The sequence below is a fragment of the Ixodes scapularis genome, unplaced genomic scaffold (assembly GCF_016920785.2).
Source record: "Ixodes scapularis isolate PalLabHiFi unplaced genomic scaffold, ASM1692078v2 PGA_scaffold2__306_contigs__length_199485367, whole genome shotgun sequence".
NCBI lineage: Eukaryota > Metazoa > Arthropoda > Arachnida > Ixodida > Ixodidae > Ixodes > Ixodes scapularis.
This window is the reverse complement of record NW_024609857.1, coordinates 174,062,717-174,068,032: the sequence shown is the minus strand read 5'-3', so window position 1 is coordinate 174,068,032 and position 5,316 is coordinate 174,062,717. Positions and strand designations below refer to the sequence as shown.

Sequence of the window (5,316 nt, the reverse complement as noted above, 5' to 3'; positions counted from 1 at the left end):
AGACGGAGTGTTTCAATGTGTATTTAGGAGAGTGTTTTTCTAAATAAAAGCTCAGTTGCGAGTTTGTCTTGTGTTGTTGCTTTCTTTACTCTGTACCAGTTTTTGGAGCTTTTCTTTCTCTACAATCTCCACACTAGCCCAACTCACCATTTTATTGCTATTCATTACTTTTGCACCGGGTTTCCTTTTTATGTTCCCTTAACTATCTCCAGTCTACCCTTACTCTTGTTAACTTAATGGCCTCTTTCTGCTGTCTTGCAAGAGTGTACGTGTATGCCATTGGCACAGCATACTTGCCACCCGAAGTGCTGGCGCTCTCTGATGACTGTCCGCCATCTCCTGGCCATGCCTAAAGAAAGTGCAAGCTCATCAGATTCGAGACATCAAAACAAGTGGAAAGGTTTTGGGATTGCCTCCAAGTGTTGTTGCACAAATGGCGTCAAGACAGAGCAGATGTTGAGAAAAGCTGTGCTTCCCCCCTTCGGAATGCCAAGGATGTGACTGACTTCCTGTGCTAGCGACAACTTTCCTGGCTGCAAAGAAGACGACAGACCAGTAAGAAGAAGCAAAGGGGAGTTACATTCCTCGGCGGAGCCTCTCTGCCGGGCAGCTTCAAGGTAACGCTGGACAATAGGCCCAAGTTCGCTGTGGAACCTAGACTGCCACCACCGGAATAGCTATCCCTGGTGAGTCATTTGGCTGGCAAGGCGCTGCTTTAAGACAGGGATTGGTGCATCGCCTATAGAGCGGATGCGCTCTGCCAAACGGCTGGTCAACGCGCGAAAATTCCAAAGTTGACGTTCATTGTTGAACACTTCAGAACCAACAATATCAAGCTGCTTGGAATCGACAAGGAGGAGGGCTTTGTTGTCCTTCCTCAGGAGCTGTACGCGGAAAAAGCCAAGCAAGCCGTCCTTAAAAAAACTTCAAGCAGGTGACACCAGGATCCCTGAACAAGGTGAAGGTGAAGGCGAAGGCATTGTACGGTGAACTATTCCTCCTTGTTTTGGTGAGAAAGGTGACTGCCAGTGAAAAACTTTCTCTAAACATACACTTCACGGCGAAAAGGCAAAAAATGGAGGTGCCTTTTAGAGCAATTGTTACGGAAAGAGACACGTGGGTGATCTAAATGTCTTCCATTCTCCGAACCCAGCTATCGATTCTGAAACTGCAGGATAATTTTTTCGTTCGGAATTCAAAGGAAGTGATTGCATTTTTTACAGAGGGGAGTAGAAGGAAGTGCAATGCCTTTTCAGTTTACGTTGAAGACCTATTTGATTCTATTCCGCATTTTGTCCTTTTTAACACTGTTAGAAATTGTATTGATAGCAGCGGCGAACTCGCCTTTTTTAGCTCTTGCGTGATGAGTGTGGAGCGTTTCATTGAACTTTTAAATATTTATTTTGACCACAGGTATGTCTCCTTTGATGGAGAGGTTTTTTTGCAAAAACAGGGGATATTCATTTATTCGCGAGTGGCCCCTGTCCTGTGCGACATCTTTGTAGCACATTCAGACCAAACTATTCTTGAGAAGCTTGGGGGCGAAAGCGTTTTTTAAAGTATACAGGCACATCTATATTGCTTTGTCATCCCCCACCTAGGGAATGAGCTTTCAAACAAAAAGGCGGCTGAAGTGATCGGTATGTCTGCGCCCCGCTCTCATGTTGTTTTTTTTTTTGTTTTTTTTTTAAAATGCATTCATGGGAAATCCTCGGGGGGCTTGTTACAGTTTTTGGATTTAAAACTAAAATTATTGGATGACCACGCAAGCTATGATTTTAAACCCAGCTCCAAGAAAGGTGTGCTCCCTTTTAATTCCATTCACTCGAAGACAGAAAAAATAGGAATTGCCTCTTTGTACCTCGGAGCTGATTTGGAAGAAAAAAAAAATACTTCCCTGATGAAATGGAAAGGAGCTTCCTTTCGCAAATCGATTGGCTCGTGAGGGCAGGTTTTTCGTTGAAATCGATTTGTTGAAGCTGCAGAGGGCCTTCAAAAGAACTAAAAAATGTTAATGAACGCCTAAAGATAAGACCTGCCGATACCCCTTACATTCACGCGGTCTGTCATAACTTGAAAAAAAGTAACGTAACGTTACGTCGTTCCGGTCGTCCTTTCAGCCCCTAATACGCTCTCCGCGTTATGCAGGAAAATTAACGATCCCCAGGGGGAGAATGGAACGGCGCTCGCTGACGCAGCTTTCGGCAAAGAAGACGCGGCGTCGGTCCCTCTGCCCTTCTACAATCTACGTTGCAGCGAAGTACCAGGGGAATCAACATCAACCCTGCTGCGCCCTACAAAAGGAGCGACACCGCTGCACCGAGACAGTTGGCACGGTGGCACTGCTACCATGACGTCGCCTAATGTGCCGATGTTTTTCGCGATAGATTTTTTTATCGCTATACAGATTATTTTTAGTAGTGTTGCAGTGCCCAAAAGCAGCCTTAAAGCGTTTTATAGACCTGTTAATGCCTTGTGGTGATGTCGAAGAGAATCCCGGTCTGACTAATATGAAACAAAATGCGTCACAAACCGCCCTTCATACTACTGCTGAGCAATTGCGTACCGCGCATAATGAACCGAAACAAAAAGTAAGGGAAATTTTTGAAAAGCGAACAGATATAAAGAAAAATTTGTTGGAATCAACAAAACGTGTGTGCACGCTCGAAAAGGAACTTGCTGCAGCGTGGTCGGATTCGCAAACAGCACAAAACGATTACAAATTGGAGGTAGAGCACGTGGAGCTTACTATTCTAAAAACGCGGTGCAATGATGCCAAAAGCCGCCACTCTCGAAGATTGAACTTGTTATTTTTTGGTCTACCAGATAAACATAAGGAAAGATGGACGGAATAAGAAACCCTTATCGCCAAGCTTTGCGCCGAAAAAAAATGAACATCATTCTTGATCCGGTTAAAATTGATAGAGTACAAGAAAAATAAGAGAAGACCCATTGTAGGCAAGTTTTGTTTTTTCAAGCCGAAAGATCTAATACTGTCTTCTGGTTACAAGCTTAAAGATACTAGGATCGCTGTAGGCGAAGATCTTTTTTACACGTGTCCAGTTAGCAAAAAAAAAGCTAATCGAATTTGCGAAAACCCAAAACTGTCGCTTCAAGCTGAAAATGGACAGACTGCACATGAATGACATGTTTTATGTATGACCATGAGACTGAAGGCGTCCGTGAGGTCGACACGTAACAATCACTGGACCTTGCTGAACTTCCCTTAGCATTTCATCTGGCATCTGGATTAAAAAAAGATTAATGCACCGAATTACTCCCTAAAACCGCGTATGCGATCTGGATACCTCGGTTCTCATGGAAGGCTTAAAACCAAGATAAATAACACGAAAAATTTACACATGGGGACAGTTGTGGTCATCCACTGCCGAAGTATTAAAAATAAGGTTGAGGAATTTACGGGCCTACTTTAAACTGTTAAGCCCGCGATTGTATTAGGCACCCAGTCTTGGTTGGATGGTACTATACGTTCGGACGAAGTGTTTGCAATTAATTATAGAATATATAAAAAAGATAGAAACCTACATGGCGGAGGATTCTTTATTCTTGTTGATAAAAATAAACAAAGGACACCGGTTCAAATAAAAAATGTTAGTATAAACACAGTGTAGTGTAAGATATGTCTTAATAGAAAACATATTTCAGTGGGTATCGTTTATCGTCCCCCAGGTGGGGATAGCGAATTTTCAAAGAACTAACCGATATTATCCTCGCTACCTCCCGGGAGTATGTTTTTTTAGGAGGGGATTTTAAAGGGATCATGAAATGACCTTTTTACTTTTTCCAGATAACTTTTACATTAAACCGCCGATGTTCACTGAATGCCGAACAGGCATCCGTTTTCGACTCGCTTTATTAACTTCTACACAAAAAATTAATAAATTATCGACTTTTTCTTTCTCTCCAACTGACCGTAAACAAGCCGTGACGTACGCTGTTTCCGGAACCGGAAGTTCTCTCGGCAGTAGGAGAATGGGAGCGTCAGCGGCGACGAGTTGGGGTGCGCCGGTAGGTTTTACTGCGCTGATGTCACCGACGTATTTTCTGAATCGGCGCCTCTCATCGCCGCATCGCAGCTGAGCGAAATTCAATGAGATATGTTGCGCTACAGCGACAACATGGGACTAGTCCCATACGCCGGTATGCCTGTTGGGAAGTGCAGCGAGTCTTCCGGTGAAGACTCCAGAAGTCAACCCAACTGTCATTGTTGGTAAAAGGCGGACCGTGTCAGTCGTTTGCAAAGCGACGTAGATGGAAACAAATTGCCGGGGCGTTTTTAGCGGCCTCGGAGATGCAGGAGCGAGCCGACGTTAAGAAAGATACGTTTGAACTACGAGTGTCAGCAAGAGCCACGTAAATACCTGTTCACATTCGGAGCGGACGCGCGCGTTTGATGGAAGTGCTGTATTCGCGCTGTTGGTAAGCGCTTCGGGACCGATCTTTTATGATTGCAACTCGATACTGACGCGAAACTCGGCAAAGAGAGGTTGGACCGGCATTGCACGTATACCTCCCATGAACTGTTACAGCTCGACAGTGACGTGCAGTCTGTCAGAATAAAATGGCATACCAATAACAAAGTGTACATACCGTGTTACGAAAGTAATCCATACGGCGTTTATTTCAGCTCTATATCACACAAAACAAGGAGATAGAATTGACGAGTGTTCGTCAACACTGCCTCGGAAAACAAGGGGAAGAGATTGACCTCACCTCTTAATCTAGAATTGAGGTCAGCGATCAAACTATGATACGGGAAGGGTCCACAAGGGTAGCGCGGGCATATTCCATTCAGCACGCCAGCCGGTCGTAGGCAGACGGTCTTGCGACAAAGGAAAGCTGCGCAGAGTCGGAGTGCCTGCTAGGCCTATATTCTGAGCAGCTCGCTTGGAGTCGGTAGATTCGTGGCCATTGTCGCTTATCTCGGGTGTTTGTGGATCCAGCGTTCTTGTTCGTCGTGGTCTATTTTAAGTACTTTTTTTCTTGCTGCTTGAAGTCGGCACGCGCGAGAAGAACACGTAGAAAAATAAGCGTTCAGTCAGTCAGAGTTTTGAGAGGAAGGAAATCAAAGGAAATAAATGTTCGTCGGTCGCCGCGACTTAAGTAACTGAAGTCGGCCCTGCCCTACTGCGCACGCGCAGTAGTTGCTTCGTTCCTCAGACGATAGATGACGCTTGAATCTCAGCATTATCAAATTTGGCAATTTTAGCCACACATCTCTAATTATGCTACAAAATGTGGATCTGAATATTATTTAACAAAACTTTTAGGAAACATTCGCCGGCTATTTATTGT

General features: G+C 44.5%; 1 pseudogene; it reads left to right on the top strand.

Annotated features, from left to right (window-relative positions):
* The first annotated feature begins 345 nt into the window (after positions 1 to 345).
* On the top strand, positions 346 to 3,254 carry LOC120850232 (annotated as a pseudogene).
* The last annotated feature ends 2,062 nt before the right edge of the window (positions 3,255 to 5,316 follow it).